Source organism: Procambarus clarkii, chromosome 36 (genome assembly GCF_040958095.1).
Source record: "Procambarus clarkii isolate CNS0578487 chromosome 36, FALCON_Pclarkii_2.0, whole genome shotgun sequence".
Taxonomy (NCBI): Eukaryota; Metazoa; Arthropoda; class Malacostraca; order Decapoda; family Cambaridae; genus Procambarus; species Procambarus clarkii.
This window is the reverse complement of record NC_091185.1, coordinates 17200384-17222306: the sequence shown is the minus strand read 5'-3', so window position 1 is coordinate 17222306 and position 21923 is coordinate 17200384. Positions and strand designations below refer to the sequence as shown.

Genomic DNA, 21923 nt, shown 5'->3' with positions numbered 1-21923 from the left:
CTCTTTGGTCCCGCCTCTCAACTGTCAATCAACTGGTGTACAGATTCCTGAGCCTACTGGGCTCTATCATATCTACATTTAAAACTGTGTTTGGAGTCAGCCTCCACCACATCACTGCCTAGTGCATTCCATCCGTTAACTACTCTGACACTGAAAAAGTTCCTTCTAACGTCTCTGTGGCTCATGTGGGTACTCAGTTTCCACCTGTGTCCCCTTGTTCGCGTCCCACCAGTGTTGAATAGTTTATCCTTGTTTACCCGGAAACAAGGTATGGTTGTGTGTGTGTGTGTGTGTGTGTGTGTGTGTGTGTGTGTGTGTGTGTGTGTGTGTGTGTGTGTGTGTGTGTAGTCACCTAGTTGTACTCACCTAGTTGTATTTGCAGGGATTGAGCTTTGGCTCCTTGATACCTTCTCTCAACCGTCGATCAACTGATGTACAGATTCGTGAGCCTACTGGGCTCTGTCATATTTACATTTATTACTGTGTATGGAGTCAGCCTCCACCACATCACTTCCTAGTACATTCCATCTATTAACTATTCTGGCACTGAAAAAGATCTTTCTAATGTCTCTGTAGCTCATTTTTGTGCTCAGCTTCCACCTGTGTCGCCTTGTGCGTGTGCCGCCCGTGTTAAATAATTCATCCTTGTCCACCCTGTCAATTCCCATGGAGAATTTTGTATGTGGTGATCATGTCTCCTCTCGCTCTTCTGTCTTCCAGCGAGGTGAGGTGCAGTTCACGTAGTCTGTCCTCATAACTCATGCCTCTTAGTTCTGGGACTAGCCTAGTGGCATAACTCTGGACTTTTTCCAGCTTCGTCTTGTGCTTGACTAGATACGGGCTCCATGCTGGGACTGCATACTCCAGGATTGACCTTACATATGTGGTGTACAACTTTCTGAAGAATTCCTTACACAGGTTTCTGAAAACAGTTCTGATGTTAGCCAGTCTCGCATAGGCTGCTGATGTTATTCTTTTGATGTGGGCTTCTGGAGACAGGTTTGGCGTGATATGAACTCCTTGATCTTTCTCTCTGTCCGTTTCGTGAAGGACTTCATCTCCCAATTGGTATCCAGTGACTGGCCTCCTAGTTCCTCTTCCAAGTTTAATTACCTTACATTTACTTGGGTTGAACTTTAGTAGACATTTGTCGGACAATTACTTTAGTTTGTCTAGATCATCTTGTAGCCTCATAATATCCTCCTCTGTCTTGATCCTTCTCATAATTTTTGCGTTATCAGCTTCATCGAGAGGAACGAGTCAATTCTGGGAGATCATTTACGTATATCAGTAACAGTATAGGTCCAAGGACTGATACTTGTTGACTCCACTGGTTACTCACCGCCACTCCGAGACCTCACCCCTCACGGTGGCTCGCTGTGTCCTGTTGCTTAGGTGATCCCTTATCCAGTGGAGTACCTTCCCTTTCACTCCTGCCTGCATCTTCAGTTTGTGCGCTAGTCTCTTATCTGGTACTGTGTTAAATGCTTTCCGGCAGTCCAGAAATATGCATTACGCCCATCCCTCTCTCTCTTGCCTGATTTTTGTAGCTTGGTCATAGAACTCAATTAAACCTGTTAGGCATGATTTGCCATCTCTGAACCCATCTCTGAACTCTGAACCTGAATCTCTGAAATGCTGATGTTATGTTACAAAGTTCTTCCGCTCAAGATGTTCCACTAGCATTTTTCACACAATCTTCTCCATGATCTTTTATGGAATGCATGTTAGGGACACTGGAATTGTGTGTCCCTGTCCTGTGTGTGTGTGTATAAACCTAGTATTCACCTAGTTGTGTTTGCGGGGGTTTGAGCTTTGCTCTTTCGGCCCGCCTCTCAACTGTCAATCAAATGTTTACTAACTACTTTTTTTCCACAAGCCTACCCTCCCCAGGAAGCAGCCCGTGACAGCTGACTAACTCCCAGGTACCTATTTGCTGCTAGGTAACAAGGGCATTCAGGGTGAAAGAAACTTTGCCCATTTGTTTCTGTCTGGTGCGGGAATTGAACCTGCGCCTCAGAATTACGAGTCCTGCGCGCTATCCACCAGGCTACCAGGCCCTGTGTGTGTGTGTGTGTGTGTGTGTGTGTGTGTGTGTGTGTGTGTGTGTGTGTGTGTGTGTGTGTGTACTCACCTAGTTGTACTCACCTAGTTGTGCTTGCGGGGGTTGAGCTCTGGCTCTTTGGTCCCGCCTCTCAACCGTCAATCAACAGGTGTACAGGTTCCTGAGCCTATTGGACTCTATCATATCTACACTTGAAACTGTGTATGGAGTCAGCCTCCACCACATCGCTTCCTAATGCATTCCATTTGTCAACCACTCTGACACTAAAAAAGTTCTTCCTAATATCTCTATGGCTCATTTGGGCACTCAGTTTCCACCTGTGACCCCTTGTGCGTGTGCCCCTTGTGTTAAATAGCCTATCTTTATCAACCCTGTCGATTCCCTTGAGAATCTTGAATGTGGTGATCATGTCCCCCCTAACTCTTCTGTCTTCCAACGAAGTGAGTTTCAATTCCTGTAGTCTCTCCTCGTAGCTCATACCTCTCAGCTCGGGTACTAGTCTGGTGGCAAACCTTTGAACCTTTTCCATTTTAGTCTTATGCTTAACTAGATATGGACTCCATGCTGGTGCCGCATACTCCAGGATTGGTCTGACATATGTGGTATATAATGTTCTGAAAGATTCCTTACACAAGTTTCTAAAGGCCGTTCTTATGTTAGCCAACCTGGCATAAGCTGCTGCTGTTATCCTCTTGATATGAGCTTCAGGGGACAGGTCTGGCGTGATATCAACCCTCAGGTCTTTCTCTCTCTCGGACTCTTGAAGTATTTCATCTCCCAAGTGATACCTTGTATCTGGTCTCCTGCTTCCTACCCTTTATTACATTACATTTGCTTGGATTAAACTCTAACAGCCATTATTTCGACCATTCCTGCAGCTTGTCCAGGTCTTCTTGAAGCCTCAAGCTGTCCTCCTCTGTCTTAATCCTTCTCATAATTTTGGCGTCGTCAGCAAACATTGAGAGGAATGAGTCTATACCCTCTGGGAGATCATTTACGTATATCAGAAACAGGATAGGTCCAAGTACAGAGCCCTGTGGGACCCCACTGGTGACTTCACGCCAGTCTGAGGTCTCACCCCCTCACTGTAACTCTCTGCTTCCTATTGTTTAGGTACTCCTTTATCCACTGGAGCGCCCTACCAGTTACTCCTGCCTGTTTCTCCAGCTTATGCATCAACCTTTTATGGGGTACTGTGTCAAAGGCTTTCCGACAGTCCAAAAAAATGCAGTCCGCTCACCCTTCTCTTTCTTGTTTAATCTTTGTCACCTGATCGTAGAATTCTATCAATCCTGTAAGGCAAGATTTACCCTCCCTGAACCCATGTTGATGGGTTGTCACGAAGTCTCTTCTCTCCAGATGTGTTACTAGGTTTTTTCTCACAATCTCCTCCATCACCTTGCATGGTATACAAGTTAAGGACACTGGCCTGTAGTTCAGTGTCTCTTGTCTGTCACCCTTTTTGTATATTGGTACTACATTAGCAGTCTTCCATATTTCTGGTAGGTCCCCCGTTTCCAGTGACCTACTATACACTATGGAGAGTGGTAGGCAACACTATGGAGCCAGAGCTCCATGTGTGTGTGTGTGTACTCACCTAGTTGTGCTTGCGGGAGCTGAGCTCTGGCTCTTTGGTCCCGCCTCTCAACCGTCAATCAACAGGTGTACAGGTTCCTGAGCCTATTGGGCTCTATCATATCTACACTTGAAACTGTGTATGGAGTCAGCCTCCACCACATCACTTCCTAATGCATTCCATTTGTCAACCACTCTGAAACTAAAAAAGTTCTTTCTAATATCTCTGTGGCTCATCTGGGCACTCAGTTTCCACCTGTGTCCCCTAGTGCGTGTGCCCCTTGTGTTAAATAGTCTGTCTTTATCTACCCTGTCGATTCCCTTGAGAATCTTGAATGTGGTGATCATTTCTTACCCTAACTCTTCTGTCTTCCAATGAAGAGAGGTTTAATTCCCGTAGTCTCTCCTCGTAGCTCATACTTCTCAGCTCGGGTACTAGTCTGGTGGCAAACCTTTAAACCTTTTCCAGTTTGGTCTTATCCTTGACTAGATATGGAATCCATGCTGGGGCTACATACTCCAGGATTGGCCTAACATAAGTGGTATGCAAAGTTCTGAATGATTCCTTACACAAGTTTCTGAATGCCGTTCTTATGTTGGCCAGCCTGGCATATGCCGCTGATGTTATCCTCTTGATATGGGCTGCCGGAGACAGGTCTGGCATGATATCAACCCCCAAGTCTTTTTCTTTCTCTGGCTCTTGAAGTATTTCATCTCCCAGATGGTACCTTGTATTTGACCTCCTGCTCCCTACACCTATCTTCATAACATTACATTTGCTTGGGTTAAATTCTAACAACAATTTGTTTGACCATTCCTTCAGCTTGTCTAGGTCTTCTTGAAGCCTCAAGCAGTCCTCCTCTGTCTTAATCCTTCTCATAATTTTGGCATCGTCCGCAAACATTGAGAGAAATCAATCTATACCCTCCGGGAGATCATTTACATATATCAGAAACAAGATATGACCGAGTACAGAGCCCTGTGGGACTCTACTGGTGACTTCACGCCAATCGGAGGTCTCACCCCTCACCGTAACTCTCTGCTTCCTATTGCTTAGATACTCCCTTATCCACTGTAGCACCTTACCAGCTACACCTGCCTGTCTCTCCAGCTTATGTACCAGCCTCTTATGCGGTACAAATAAACAAATTTGTTGCCACTGTAACAACTCCTTAAAGACGAAGGTAACGGGAATTGAATGTTATATCTGTAAGACTAGATTCCATTCGGCTTGTACAGGAGTGAGTAACACTACGGCACTGAGAGCTGGCCACTTGCTCTGGGTGTGTAAAAATGACCTGCCAGCTTGGAATATCCTAAAAAACCTTCTAGATAACATGACGCATGATCGGAAAACATCATTCATTGGAAGCCTACCAGCCATCCAAAAGGAGTGGGAAAGGAACAACAATTCTAATATACAAGGGGCGGAGGCTATAGTCAGGGATGAAACTGAGGCTGAAGCTCAGGAAGTTGTAAACTCTGACTCAGTAGGCCAGGATGTAGATGACAGTAAACTAGAAAGTGTACCAGACAGCACTGACAGCTCGATAGGTACAGACACTACGACGGTTCCCGATAGAGCAATTCAGAACAGAAGGACAGACTTATGCAAATTTTATGCAAAGGGCATATGCAGACATAGATATGCTGGTAATAAGAATGGATTAGAATGCAGTTACCAACATCCCAAAAAATGTTTAAATATGCTTAGGAAAGATGAGTGTCGATTTGGATCAATATGTAGGTTTTTCCATCCTGACATGTGCCAAACCTCACTGGAGGACAGAAAATGCTATGACATCAGCTGCCCATACTTTCATGTGAAAGGCACGGAACGCTACATAAAGAGTGGCAAGCAGGATAATGAATTTGGAGGAAACTCTATAAATTTTTTATACCAGACCGGCAGAGAATTCAAAAGGAGCAGCATGGAGAGTGTATGGAACTGGATGCCAGATCCACTTGCATTCCAGAATTACAGATACAATTACCCACCGAAAGGGAACTACAACTACGACAGACAACTGCCATACAACAATCAGTACTGGTCAGAACAAACTCATTATGTCCACGAATAATGGGCTTGCCAAAAAAGTCTCCCATTCAAACTATCACTAATAGAGTAACCTCATTCATCTTTGCCAACATACAAGGACTGAAAACATGAACAAACAACAAAGTACAGTTCATAAATGGCCTCCTCACGGAGTCAAATGCAGTATTTGGAGCTTTCACAGAAACCCATGCAGGGGAATTGTTGGACAGCGAGATCTGGATTCCAGGATATAACCTATACAGGTGTGATAGGAAAATTAGGTCACATGGAGGAGTGGGTCTGTATATTAGGGAAGACCTTGTATGCTCGGAGCTCCTAAACGTTACAAATGAGGTGGTATAGGTACTGGGATTAAAAATAGAGAAAATAAATTTAGTGATTATTCTAATATACAAACCGCCAGATGCAACGGCTGAGGAATTCACAGAACAGATAAGCAAAATAGAGAATAGCCTTGATAATTTGGAGAACCCGATACCTGATATTATCTTCCTAGGTGACTTCAACTTGCTTAGTCTCAGGTGGAAAATAGCAAACAATAATATTATTCCAGGAAATCTATCAGGACCTAACCAACCACAGATTAGAGAACTACTTAGATTCTGTGACAAATTTTCACTCAATCAGCAGATATCGGAGCCAACAAGAAATTAAAATATTCTAGATCTGGTCTTTACGAACAATGAAGACATTATCAGAGACATTACGATATCAGATACCACATACTCAGATCACAAACTCATTGAAGCGCAAACGACCATCAATACTCAGAATAGACCTAAAACGTTGATAAAGCGAGAGGGGCTATTCAGTAAATTCAATTTCAATAATAACAGGATAGACTGGGAGATAATAAACAGGGAACTTACAAACATTCCATGGGGAACTGTTCTAAGTAATACAAGTCCTACAGAAGGAATAGAAAAACTGACTTCAGAAGCGTATCAAGTCTGTCTGAAACATGTTCCTTTGAGGAAAGCCAGAAAGAGATCTAACGTAGAAAGAGAACGCAGACGACACTATAAACGAAGGAAAAAAATAACGGAACTGCTTATGCAGACACGAATTTCTCGTCAAAGAAGGAATAATTTAAATAGGGAGATTGAAGAAATCGAGCGGAAATTGAAACACTCATATGAAACTGAATAAAGGCAGTTATAACAGAAAGCAATTCAGGAAAAAAATAAAAATCCAAAATATTTCTTCTCATATGCGAAATCAAAAGCAAAAACCACTGCCAGTATTGGACCAATTCGTACAAGTGAAGGTTCATACACGGAGGATGACAAAGAAATTAGTGAAATCCTAAAAAAGCAGTATGAGGACATGTTTAGCACTCCAATAAACAACATGAAGGTGGAAGATCCAGACAATTTCTTTATGCGGGATATTCAAACCCCTGTAAATATAACATATAAACACGAGCGCACTAAATTTTGAAAAATAAATTGAAAACATGCCCATGCACTCGGCCCCAGGTCCAGACTCGTGGAATTCAATATTTACAAAGAAATGCAAAGTGCCGGTAGCACAGGCGCTCAGTATAGTGTGGAGGAAGAGCTTGGACACGGGGGAGATACCAGATGCACTTAAAGTAGCAGACATAGCCCCTCTACACAAGGGAGGGAGCAAAGCATTGGCAAAAAATTATAGACCAGTTGCACTAACATCGCACATCATAAAAGTATTTGAGAGAGTGATTAGGAGTCAGGTCACCAATTTCATGGAGACCAATGACCTTCACAACCCAGGCCAACATGGATTCCGAGCGGGAAGATCGTGCCTCTCACAGCTACTTGAGCACTACGACAAAGTCACTGAGGCATTAGAAGAAAAACAGAATGCTGATGTGATATACACGGACTTCGCAAAGGCTTTCGATAAATGTGACCATGGCGTGATTACACACAAAATGAAGTCAATGGGAATAACCGGTAAAGTAGGACGCTGGATACTCAGTTTTCTGTCAAACAGGACTCAGCGAGTAACGGTCAACCATATAAAATCTACTCCAAGTGCAGTGAAAAGCTCTGTACCTCAGGGTACAGTCCTTGCACCGCTGCTTTTCCTTATTCTCATATCAGATATAGACAAAAATACAAGTCACAGCTTCGTATCATCCTTTGCAGATAACACAAAGATCAGTATGAAAATTACCTCGGCTGAGGACATTGAAAAACTTCAAGCTGATATTAATAAAGTTTTCGACTGGGCATCAGAAAATAACATGATGTTTAACAGTGATAAATTCCAGGTACTCAGGTACGGTAAAAATGAGGACCTTAAACATAATACAGAGTACAAAACACAATCAAATGTACCCATAGTAGGAAAACAGCATGTAAAGGATTTGGGAATAATAATGTCTGACGACCTAACGTTTAAGGAGCATAACCAAGCAAATATTGCGACAGCCAGAAAAATGATAGGATGGATTACGAGAACTTTCAAATCCAGGGATCCCATCACAATGGTTGTACTCTTCAAGTCACTTGTGTTGTCCCGTCTTGAGTACTGCTCAGTACTCACTTCCCCCTTCAGAGCAGGAGAGATTGCTGAAATAGAGGGAATACAGAGAACATATACGGCACGCATAGACGCAATAAAGCACCTAAATTATTGGGATCGCCTCAAAGCCCTCCAAATGTACTCACTAGAAAGAAGACGAGAGAGATATCAAATAATATACACCTGGAAGATACTGGAGGGCCAAGTACCAAATCTACACAGTAAAATAACAACGTACTGGAGTGAACGATATGGAAGAAAATGTAGAATAGAACCAGTGAAGAGCAGAGGTGCCATAGGCACAATCAGAGAACACTGTATGAACATCAGAGGTCCACGGTTGTTCAACGTCCTCCCAGCAAGCATAAGAAATATTGCCGGAACAACCGTGGACATTTTCAAGAGGAAACTAGATTTATTCCTCCAAGGAGTGCCGGACCAACCGGGCTGTGGTGGGTATGTGGGCCTGCGGGCCGCTCCAAGCAACAGCCTGGTGGACCAAACTCTCACAAGTCAAGCCTGGACTCGGGCCGGGCTTGGGGAGTAGAAGAACTCCCAGAACCCCATCAACCAGGTATCAACCAGGTACTGTGTCAAAAGCTTTCCGACAATCCAAGAAAATGCAGTCCGCCCAGCCTTCTCTTTCTTGCTTACTCTTTGTCACCTGGTCGTAGAAATCTATTAAGCCAGTCAGGCAAGATTTACCCTCCCTGAATCCAAAGAGCCAAAGCTCAGCCCCCGCACGCACAACTGGGTGAGTACAACTAGGCCAGTACATACACACACACGCACACGCACACAAAGTAGAATAACGTCAGGAGCATACTCAACACTAGCAAAAGTCAGAACTTCATCCAGGAACCTGAATATGGAGGTATTTACATCGCTGCATGTATACCACCTACGTGAGACCAGTTTTAGACAATGCCGCCACATCCTTGAGCCCTTATTTAAAAATTCAGGAAATTCGAGAAGGTTCTGAAGTTTGGAACAAGGCTCGTTCCAGAATTGCGAGGGATGGGATATGAAGGGAAACTAAAGGAATTAAACCTGACAACGCTAGAAAAAATAAGGGAGCGAGAGGTAACATCACAGAGACGTATAATTATATTAAGGGAAATTGACCATGGTAAAAGAGAAAATGTCCACAATGAATGCCAATTGGATAGGGGGGCATGGGTGGAAGCATGAGATCCAGATGAATCATAATGTTAAAAGTTTTCTTTTAGCATAAGAGTAGTAAGAAAATGGAATAAACTTAAGGAGCAAGTTGTAAAAGCAAACTCCTTTCAGCATTTTAAAAATAGATATGATAGAGAAATAGTTCAAGAGTCTTTTCATTAGACAACTGGGGATGGCTTATACTAATCCTGCAGGCGCAAATAGGTGAATACACACAGGTCTTGGCGGACATCATCTGGGATTCGCATGCCACGGACATGGGTTCGATTCCCAGCAGAGTTTGGCTCCCGTGAACCCTCTGTTCACCTAGCAATAAATGAGTACCCGAGTGCGAGCTGTTGCGGGCTTCATTCTGGGCATGTGTGCATGGGAGAAAAAGAGAGAGAAATGTGTATTATATATGATAGAGGAAAATAGGTCAAGAGTCAGCACAGTAGGCAACCAACGGTAGGAAAGTCGGGGTCCAAGAGCTAACAGCTCGATGCTGCAGACACATATAATAAATTATAAATGGTAAATGAACATATGCAAACTAAATCTAAAACAAAGAAACATCAAACTTTTCTAATTAGTCATACGCAAAGGAAGGAAAGGAAATTGGTCATGAATGATGGAGTGACGAGACTACGCAGGAGGGGAGGAGAACATATTGGAAATGACAAGAAAATTTGCATGAAACTAAATGACAGTTTCCATGGTGTGTTCACGACTGGGCCAGAGCAGCTGCCAGTGCTAGGAGAGGAGGTAACCCATGACAAAAGACTGAGAAATATTAATATTTTGGCAGTGGAAATAATGAGACAAATAGTTACAAGATGCCCTGGAAACTTTTGGACCAGACAAAGGATTATCATGGATGTAATTAAAGCTGCACAGGCTCTCAGTAGACCTCTAGCTCTGATCATCAATTATTCATTTGTGAAGGGAGTTTTCCCCCCATTGTGCGAAGATAGCAAAACAGGAACAAGAAAGGAGACACCTAGCTACAAACCAGTGTCGAGGACCGCATCTTCTGCAAAGTACTCGAAACAGTAATTAGGATAAGATTATGTAAGCACCTACGTGGAATTATATAAACAAACAAACAACATTGCTTGAGAGAACCGAAATCATGCACAACAACCCTTCTGGTATTTTATGACAATGGAACAGAGATAAGACAAGACCGAGATGCGTGGGCATATTTTTGGATTGCCAAAAAGTTTCTGACACAGTTCCGTATATGAGACTTCTCCACAAACTTGAGAGGCGGGCGGGAGTAGAAAGAAGAACATTAATATTGGAGAGTGTCTAACAGACTGGCATCAGAATCAGTGAGGTTAGAAAGGCTCAAGAGACGAGGAATGCCGAAAAAGCGAAGACAAGATAAACGTTGAAGTGAAAAAAGAGAACTTGTAAAAACGAGGAAAATAAAATAAACCGTTATAGAAGCGAGAAACATTGTAAATATATAAAAACTGTTTAACAGTTAATGCCGGAAAATCAAAATTCATTATAATTATAAAACAACTTCTTAGCAAGACGGTAATTGCGTTCTTCAATAGCAACTATCTAATGTATATAATAAATACCCATAAATTATAGTTAAACTTAAACCAATTATCTTTATAATAATTAAATAATTACAGTTTAACCTAAACAAATTATAATTAATAATAAATATAACTTAAGTTAAACTACAATTTATAGGTAGTTATTATACACATCAGATAGTTATAATTGGTGAGTCTGCCTTCTCAGCAGGTGTGGTCATCAGCACTGACAAGAAACAAATCACGAAGAGTACTACACCCTCTCCTCACGTTGTCAACATTAATGTATGTCCTGAGGAAATACTGGTAGGAAAATTGACGTTTTGATCTATGGAAGACTTTACCAGGTAACATGCTAACAGGTCGGTGGATTGTTTGAAGCGTTAGTTAGAGAATGTTTTTTAATTCCCTTTGGTTAGGGACAGAAAGTCTACTTAGGTTTATTGAAGTCCCTCTAGGACAACTTTTGACCTTTCCGAAAAACAACTCGTAATAGTTTCCTAACTCTCAGGTAATTTTTTTACTGCTAGATGAACAGTGGTACAAGGTCAGAGGAAACGTTTCGATTAATTTTTTTCCCGTCCATGGATCGAACCCGTGATTCTCGATTGTGAGTCATACTTTCCTCTGTTCTTTGGTACTAGTGAACTCACTCATGTTCTGCTGTGGCGTTGGTCAGCAGCCCATCATTCAGCGTAGGGTTCAAGAGTCCATAACTATCTAACATGGTTGTGTTGAGCAGGTCCTCGACAGTGGTGTTGAGGGCCAAGGCTCCTGGACAGCCCTGGGTGGAAAGTGGCAGACGGCGGGGCGATCCTCCTCCCCGCAGAAATTTCCCAATAACTGTCCACATGCTGTACAATATGGACGTGACGAAGCCCACCACGATGCTCTGCCACACGTCAAGCACAGAAGGCACCATTTTCGAAAATAAGAGAAGGCACATTTCAGACGGATCTCATGACATATAATCATATATATGTTAACTTGAAAAGAAACATGTAATATTTAGAATCAATTCACACTAACGTGATGCATCTACGAGAAAACATTTAGGCAATGAAATTGGATAGAACACGACTCCCTGGCCTTCCCAGACAAACACCTGGCCCACTTGACCATGATAAGCTGGTGGTTCAGCCGTCCCTGGGCAGTCCAGGGATGCCAGTTCCATCAAATATTGTTGCCTCATTATTTTGCCCGACGTGTAATACCTTGTGATTGACCCAGGGAGCGCAGATGCCAGTAAGGAAGATGCCACAGAGCGGCCCGGATATGGCGGAGTTGATGCTGACGATGACATGGAAGGCGTTGCCCAGGTCACCCACCATGAGTCCCAAGGAGGTGGCCATCACGCCTGTTCCTGCCGCTGGGCCACACAACAATGTATCTGACTAGGAAATATTCTTCCCATAAAGAAATCACATTTACATGACACATCAATGAGAAAATCATTAGGAACCATGAGGAGGATTCAAACCTGCGCCCTGGGTAATTTTTCAAATTGTTCACATTTTCGGAGACAGGAATCTTACTAGGCTTACTGAGGTCTCCCTTCTTAAAAAGAACGTCTCTTTTGGTCATTTGCCCATATGGCCGAATATGGACGTAATTTGAAAATGAAAAAAAAATGAAAATAAATTTGGGATTTTTTTTTCAACAACAGTAAGTTAAGGGTCCTCTGATAGGTTAGGTGGGCAGCAACTTCTCATAAAGTTTCAAAACGGTATGAAAAACGTTAACGGAAAGTTTCCTTTTCTAAGCTTGCCGAGTAAGCCGGACGACTCAAACAGAAAACGGAACAGAACGTCACTTATGTGAGTCGATTTCATTTCAAATTACGTCCAAATTTGGCCAATGCGGGCATACGGGCCAAAAGTGACGTTATTTTTAAGAGGACGGGTTGATCTGTTCCCCCCCCCCCCCTAGAGCTGCTTTAAGACTTTCTTAATTATTTAAGCCTTACGAATCTCCAAGATATGGGGCCAGCTTTAACAACAGCTGCTTTCTCTTTCCCTACTTTTAACTGAACATTAACTGCTACAAAAGATATACGCTAATGACTTAATAAAATAATTTGCACTGGTGTTGATAAACCATAAATCTAATTGATCTAATAAACATCTTTAATTACAAAATGTGTCAATTACCAGAAGCCATTGCCTTGTGATGTTGAGAATGTCCCAAATATTTCCTATTGATTACGTTGTTTAAGACATTTCAAGAAAAGTATGCAGTGGGCAATTGGAAAACTGTCTCCTTTGTGTACTCTTTGAAAATTTTTCTTCTCTTATTTTTCTTTCATCTATTGCGAATATATGCCTAAACAGAATAGAGTAGAAAATAATCAACTAACATAAATTGATAAAAGTAGGAATAAGTAGGAAATATTTGGAAAAAGTAGTTCAGTATCAATATAATAATATCCTGTAGAAAAAGTGGAAGAAAAGGTCTCATTTTATTCATAAAGGGAATACCCACTGTCTCGTTGGTCTCCACTGTCTCGAAGGTCTCCACTGTCTAGTAGGTCTGCACTGTCTCATAGGTCTCTACTGTCTCATAGGTCTGCACTGTATAGTAGGTCTGCACTGTATAGTAGGTCTGCACTGTCTCATAGGTCTCCACTGTCTCATAGGTCTCCACTGTCTAGTAGGTCTCCACTGTCCAGTAGTTCTGCACTGTCCTATAGGTCTCCACTGTCTAATAGGTCTGCACTGTCTCGTAGGTCTGCACTGTCTCGTAGGTCTCCACTGTCTCATAGGTCTCCACTGTCTAGTAGGTCTGCACTGTTTAGTAGGTCACCACTGTCTAGTAGGTCTTTACTGTCTAGTAGTTCTCCACTGTCTAGTAGGTCTGCACTCTCTCGTAGGTCTCCTCTATCTCATAGGTCTCCACTATCTAGGTCTCCACGGTCTACCTGGTTGATGGGGTTCTGGGAGTTCTTCTACTCCCCAAGCCCGGCCCGAGGCCAGGCTCGACTTGTGAGAGTTTGGTCCACCAGGCTGTTGCTTGGAGCGGCCCGCAGGCCCACATACCCACCACAGCCCGGTTGGTCCGGCACTCCTTGGAGGAATAAATCTAGTTTCCTCTTGAAAATGTCCACGGTTGTTCCGGCAATATTTCTTATGCTTGCTGGGAGGACGTTGAACAACCGCGGACCTCTGATGTTTATACAGTGTTCTCTGATTGTGCCTATGGCACCTCTGCTCTTCATTGGTTCTATTCTACATTTTCTTCCATGTCGTTCACTCCAGTACGTTGTTATTTTACTGTGTAGATTTGGTACTTGGCCCTCCAGTATCTTCCAGGTGTATATTATTTGATATCTCTCTCGTCTTCTTTCTAGTGAGTACATTTGGAGAGCTTTGAGACGATCCGAATAATTTAGGTGCTTTATTGCATCTATGCGTGCCGTATATATTCTCTGTATTCCCTCTATTTCAGCAATCTCTCCTGCTCTGAAGGGGGAAGTGAGTACTGAGCAGTACTCAAGACGGGACAACACAAGTGACTTGAAGAGTACAACCATTGTGATGGGATCCCTGGATTTGAAAGTTCTCGTAATCCATCCTATCATTTTTCTGGCTGTCGCAATATTTGCTTGGTTATGCTCCTTAAACGTTAGGTCGTCAGACATTATTATTCCCAAATCCTTTACATGCTGTTTTCCTACTATGGGTACATTTGATTGTGTTTTGTACTCTGTATTATGTTTAAGGTCCTCATTTTTACCGTACCTGAGTACCTGGAATTTATCACTCTTAAACATCATGTTATTTTCTGAAGCCCAGTCGAAAACTTTATTAATATCAGCTTGAAGTTTTTCAATGTCCTCAGCCGAGATAATTTTCATACTGATTTTTGTGTCATCTGCAAAGGATGATACGAAGCTGTGACTTGTATTTTTGTCTATATCTGATATGAGAATAAGGAAAAGCAGCGGTGCAAGGACTGTACCCTGAGGTACAGAGCTTTTCACTACACTTGGACTAGATTTTATATGGTTGACAGTTACTCGCTGAGTCCTGTTTGACAGAAAACTGAGTATCCAGCGTCCTACTTTACCGGTTATTCCCATTGACTTCATTTTGTGTGCTATCACGCCATGGTCACATTTATCGAAAGCCTTTGCGAAGTCCGTGTATATCACATCAGCATTCTGTTTCTCTTCTAATGCCTCAGTGACTTTGTCGTAGTGCTCAAGTAGCTGTGAGAGGCACGATCTTCCCGCTCGAAATCCATGTTGGCCTGGGTTGTGAAGGTCATTGGTCTCCATGAAATTGGTGACCTGACTCCTAATCACTCTCTCAAATACTTTTATGATGTGCGATGTTAGTGCAACTGGTCAATAATTTTTTGCCAATGCTTTGCTCCCTCCCTTGTGTAGAGGGGCTATGTCTGCTACTTTAAGTGCATCTGGTATCTCCCCCGTGTCCAAGCTCTTCCTCCACACTATACTGAGTGCCTGTGCTACCGGCACTTTGCATTTCTTTATAAATATTGAATTCCATGAGTCTGGACCTGGGGCCGAGTGCATGGGCATGTTTTCAATTTCTCTTTCAAAATTTAGTGCGCTCGTGTTTATATCAGTTATATTTACAGGGGTTTGAATATCCCGCATAAAGAAATTGTCTGGATCTTCCACCTTCATGTAGTTTATTGGAGTGCTAAACATGTCCTCATACTGCTTTTTTAGGATTTCACTAATTTCTTTGTCATCCTCCGTGTATGAACCTTCACTTGTACGAATATGTCCAATACTGGCAGTGGTTTTTGCTTTTGATTTCGCATATGAGAAGAAATATTTTGGATTTTTCTTTATTTCCTGAATTGCTTTCTGTTCTAACTGCCTTTCTTCAGTTTCATATGAGTGTTTCAATTTCCGCTCGATTTCTTCAATCTCCCTATTTAAATTATTCCTTCTTTGACGGGAAATTCGTGTCTGCATAAGCAGTTCCGTTATTTTTTTCCTGCGTTTATAGTGTCGTCTGCGTTCTCTTTCTACGTTAGATCTCTTTCTGGCTTTCCTCAAAGAAACATGTTTCAGACAGACTTGATACGCTTCTGAAGTCAGTTTTTCTATTCCTTCTGTAGGACTTGTATTATTTAGAACAGTTCCCCATGGAATGTTTGTAAGTTCCCTGTTTATTATCTCCCAGTCTATCCTTTTATTATTAAAATTGAATTTACTGAATAGCCCCTCTCGCTTTATCAACGTTTTAGGTCTATTCTGAGTATTGATGGTAGTTTGCACTTCAATGAGTTTGTGATCTGAGTATGTGGTATCTGATATCGTAATGTCTCTGATAATGTCTTCATTGTTCGTAAAGACCAGATCTAGAATATTTTCATTTCTCGTTGGCTCCGATATCTGCTGATTGAGTGAAAATTTGTCACAGAATCTAAGTAGTTCTCTAATCTGTGGTTGGTTAGGTCCTGATAGATTTCCTGGTATAATATTATTGTTTGCTATTTTCCACCTGAGACTAGGCAAGTTGAAGTCACCTAGGAAGATAATATCAGGTATCGGGTTCTCCAAATTTTCAAGGCTATTCTCTATTTTGCTTATCTGTTCTGTGAATTCCTCAGCCGTTGCATCTGGCGGTTTGTATATTAGTATAATCACTAAATTTATGTTCTCTATTTTTAATCCCAGTACCTCTACCACCTCATTTGTAACGTTTAGGAGCTCCGAGCATACAAGGTCTTCCCTAATATACAGACCCACTCCTCCATGTGACCTAATTTTCCTATCACACCTGTATAGGTTATATCCTGGAATCCAGATCTCACTGTCCAACAATTTCCCTGCATGGGTTTCTGTGAAAGCTCCAAATACTGCATTTGACTCCGTGAGGAGGCCATTTATGAACTGTACTTTGTTGTTTGTTCTTGTTTTCAGTCCTTGTATGTTGGCAAAGATGAATGAGGTTACTCTATTAGTGACAGTTTGAATGGGAGACTTTTTCGGCAAGTCCATTAATCGTGGACATAATGAGTTTGTTCTGACCAGTACAAAGGTCAGAAGGTCCTGAAAAACTGTTGTAGGGCAGTTTTCTGTCGTAGTTGTAGTTCCCTTTCGGTGGGTAATTGTATCTGTAATTCTGGAATGCAAGTGGATCTGGCATCCAGTTCCATACACTCTCCATGCTGCTCCTTTTGAATTCTCTGCCGGTCTGGTATAAAAAATTTATAGAGTTTCCTCCAAATTCATTATCCTGCTTGCCACTCTTTATGTAGCGTTCCGTGCCTTTCACGTGAAAGTGTGGGCAGCTGAGGTCATAGCATTTTCTGTCCTCCAGTGAGGTTTGGCACATGTCAGGATGTCTCCACTGTCTCAAATGTTTCCACTGACTAGTAGGTCTGCACTGTCTCGTAGGTCTCCACTGTCTAGTATGTCTGCACTGTCTCGTAGGTCTCGTCTGTCTAGTAGGTTTGCACTGTCTCGAAGATCTCCGCTGTCTCTTAGGTCTCCACTATCTAGTGGGTCTCCACTGTCTAGTAGGTCTCCACTGTCTAGTAGGTCTCCACTGTCTCATGTGTCTTCACTATCTCGTAGGTCTCCACTGTCTCATAGGTCTCCACTGTCTCATAGGTCTGCACTGTCTCGAAAGTCTTGACTGCCTAGTAGGTCTCCACTGTCTCATAGGTCCCCACTGTCTCGTAGGTCTGCACTGTCTCGTAAGTCTCCTCTGTCTCTTAGGTTTCTTCGGTCTCGTAGGTCTCCACTGTCTCGTAGGTCTCCATTGTCTCTATGGTCTTAATTGTCTCGTAGGCCTCCTCTGTCTGGAAGGTCTCCATTGTCTCATAGGTTTCCACTGTCTCTAAGCTCTCCACTGACTCGTAGGTCTCTACTGACTCGTAGCTCTCCACTCGTACTCGAAGGACAGTAGGCTCTCACTCTCTCGTAGGCCCCCCAATGTCTCGTAGGCCCCCCAATGTCTCGTAGGCCCCCACTGTCTAGTAGGCCCCCATTGTCTCGTAGGTCTCCTTGGTCTCGTAGACCCCACTGTCTCATAAGTCCCGACTGTCTCGTAGGCTCCCACTGTCTCGTAGGCCCCCACTGCCTCGTAGGCGCCCACGGTCTCATGGGCTCCCACTGTCTCGTAGGCCCCCACTGTCTCGTAGGCCCCCACGGTCTCATAGGCTCGCACTGTCTCGTAGGCTCCCAATGTCTCGTTGGCTCACACTGACTCGTAGAGCCCCCCACTGTCTCGTAGATCCCCACTGTCTCGTAGGCCCCAACTGTTTCGTAGGCTCCCACTGTCTCGTAGGTCCCGACAGTCTCGTAGGCACCCACTGTCTCGTTCGTTCCCACTGTCTCGTAGGCCCCCACTGTCTCGAAGGTTCCCACTTTCTCGTAGACCCCGCTCTCTCGTAGGCCACACTTTCTCGTAGGCCCCTATTGTCTAGTAGGCCCCCACTGTCTCGTAGGCCCCCCACTGTCTCGTAGGCCCCCACTGTCTCGTAGGCCCCCACTGTCTCGTAGGCCCCCACTGTCTCGTAGGTCCCCACTGTCTCGTAGGCCCCCACTGTCTCGTAGGCCCCCACTGTCTCGTAGTTCCCGACTGTCTCGTAGGCCCCCACTGTCTAGTAGGCCCCCACTGTCTCGTAGGCCCCCACTGTCTCGTAGGTCCCCACTGTCTCGTAGGCCCCCACTGTCTCGTAGGCCCCCACTGTCTCGTAGGTCCCGACTGTCTCGTAGGCCCCCACTGTCTCGTAGGCCCCCACTGTCTCGTAGGCCCCCACTGTCTCGTAGGCCCCCACTGTCTCGTAGGTCCCGACTGTCTCGTAGGCCCCCACTGTCTCGTAGGCCCCCACTGTCTCGTAGGTCCCCACTGTCTCGTAGGCCCCCACTGTCTCGTAGGCCCCCACTGTCTCGTAGGCCCCCACTGTCTCGTAGGCCCCCACTGTCTCGTAGGCCCCCACTGTCTCGTAGGTCCCGACTGTCTCGTAGGCCCCTACTGTCTCGTAGGCCCCCACTGTCTCGTAGGCCCCCACTGTCTCGTAGGTCCCCACTGTCTCGTAGGCCCCCACTGTCTCGTAGAGCCCCCCACTGTCTCGTAGGCCCCCACTGTTTCGTAGGCCCCCACTGTCTCGTAGGCCCCCACTGTCTCGTAGGTCCCGACTGTCTCGTAGGCCCCCACTGTCTCGTAGGCCCCCACTGTCTCGTAGGCCCCCACTGTCTCGTAGGTCCCCACTGTCTCGTAGGCCCCACTGTCTCGTAGGCCCCCACTGTCTCGTAGGCCCCCACTGTCTCGTAGGCCCCCACTGTCTCGTAGGTCCCGACTGTCTCGTAGGCCCCCACTGTCTCGTAGGCCCCCACTGTTTCGTAGGCCCCCACTGTCTCGTAGGTCCCCACTGTCTCGTAGGCCCCCACTGTCTCGTAGGCCCCCACTGTCTCGTAGGCCCCCACTGTCTCGTAGGCCCCCCCACTGTCTCGTAGGCCCCCACTGTCTCGTAGGTCTCGACTGTCTCGTAGGCCCCCACTGTCTCGTAGGCCCCCACTGTCTCGTAGGCCCCCACTGTCTCGTAGGTCCCGACTGTCTCGTAGGCCCCCACTGTCTCGTAGGCTCCCACTGTCTCGTAGGCCCCCACTGTCTCGTAGGTCCCCACTGTCTCGTAGGCCCCCACTGTCTCGTAGGTCCCCACTGTCTCGTAGGTCCCCACTGTCTCGTAGGTCCCCACTGTCTCGTAGGTCCCCACATTCTCGTAGGTCCCTACAGTATCGTAGGTCTGCCACTATTGCGCCTGCTCTTACAATCTCGAAGGCAATCCCAATCTTGTAGGCCTTCTTTATGTCGTAGGTCCTCATTATCCTGTAGACCCTCATTATCTTGTAGATCCTAAGGACTCTGCCTAATAGATAATCCGGCCGTAGTGCTGGCACTAGTCCTAGCCCTATTTCATGATGCCTACTACTAGTACACGTACTCCCTAGACTACAGGATCACTACTACTACTACTCCCACGACTACAGTATGTGTACTACTTCTGCTTCCTTCCTCAATACGTAGATGCATCCCACAACAGTTCATTAGCTCTGAGTTGCTGGGAAAATCAATCTAGAGCAAGAGTAGAGCATCTCATCAATCAATGAACGAAATTTGAGTAGAATATATATGGAGTTATAAATTAAATGACACATTAATGATTCGTTTGAGAAGCTGAGGATGTGCCAGGCACATCGTTAAGAAATGGAACATTCTTATTTGTATAAAAATAATCAATATATTTGGTTGCATATACTTATTGTTTGTTTAATTGTGTAAATTATACTCAGCAATATATAAAGCTTTATCAATAAAATATTATTGATAAAATATTAATATTATTCTGACCTGCATGAAAAGGAGTGCGAAAAATTTTTTATTTAAAAAAATTACAGATGGTGGCACGGTCTTTGTCAAGCAGTTGGAATGACTTGTTAACACGTATATGTGATCATGTGTGACTTTACTGGTATAGACACTTCTATGCACCAGTTAGAACCACAAGAAGAAAACACTTACAGATGATCATGACAGCTTTGATGGCTCCAGCACTGCTCAGCCGACTGAAGTATGGTCGGTGTTTGAGGAAATCTTCCCAGATGAGACACGCCGCAGAGTTGCCTAAGGTCGAGAGTGTGCTGGTGGACGAGACCATTCTCCATTACCCAGTTGCTCACCACTGCAAGTCTTATGTCTAACGTCAACGATATATTTATCTCTATGATATATGATGCATAATGCATGGACAATAGCATGGAACATGAATGACAAATGAAAACCAAAATGTTCCATAATCAACGAACCATTACATCCAAACTTGGATACTTGCTCATGAAAAGTTGATGGAGGTGCAAAGTATGGAAGGTGCAGATTTGAACAAAAGTACGTCTAAACACAATTATATTGTATAAACGTTATAGGATCCAACCTCCTCCTGAAATTGATTTACATAAAACAAATTCAAACACACGAATGAGTTTGTGTGGCAGAATGGTCTTGAACCTTGAAGATAGTACTGCAAGTTGCAAGGGTCAAGGTGATCAACTGTTAGTCCAAAACTGCAGACTGCTGTTCAGTTATTAGTAATTATTGCTCTATATACTATCTTTGCAACTTAGGGAAATCACTCCCTGCCTTTGCAGTGCATTTTAATTATATCCATGTTGACTCCTTGTCTTGAAGTTTAACATTTGACGATTTAGTTACAGATTGCAATATCTTTTTGCAACCCTCAGTTATCTCTTTCAGGCAAAAAAGGGCCGACTGGCCACCGGGTTCTAAACATCTCATGAGTTGGTCGCACATTTGTTGCTTGGCACTTCTCCGTCGGAGTAAACCGTCATCCAATACACACCGAGAAGCTGGGTAAACTTCTCGGTGTGTATATCCAATGGTTTGATTCTCCTTATAATGCATGTATAGTCTCGGCCATAAATCTCTTTCCGTTTTGAATATATACATGGATTAGTCAACCCGTCCTCGACTCAGGCCCATTACATCCAGCGGTCGACCACAGAGACAAATTCATATATTTTGACATACTGTTTATTCAATATTATTCAATACGGGAATTTTCTCAAATATATATTAATATTATAATATATTAGCAAATTGTGCATATATAGGCAAGGTTAGGTTAGGTTAGGTGTCTAGGTTCTGTTGGCTATTTTTTTGTATTTTATTACATGGGTGAAGCATTTACAGCGTTGTGGTTCGAACAAAATTCGTCAGTGAAGCACTTGTTCCGGACGTGATCAAAGGAAATCAGTTGTGAGTCGTGTGTAAACCGTTTTTCATTCATAAACAGGGGTTTGGCGGGTGGATGGAATCACTTTTGAGTCTTTGTTTGGGGGACAGGCTGGGGGACAGGCTGGAGGACGGGCAGGAGGACGGGCAGGGATTAGTAACGCTGTTGACAGGGTGTCCATGAATCGTTATAAATTCCCTATTTATAATCCATGGAAAATGGGAAGAATATGCTGAGAATAATATTGGAATATATATAAGTA

The 21923-nt window shown here is 43.9% G+C and overlaps 1 pseudogene; it reads right to left on the bottom strand.

The window, feature by feature from the left end:
- LOC123756214 (sodium-coupled monocarboxylate transporter 1-like) overlaps positions 1-21923 on the bottom strand; it is a 191207-nt pseudogene that overhangs the window by 16781 nt on the left and 152503 nt on the right.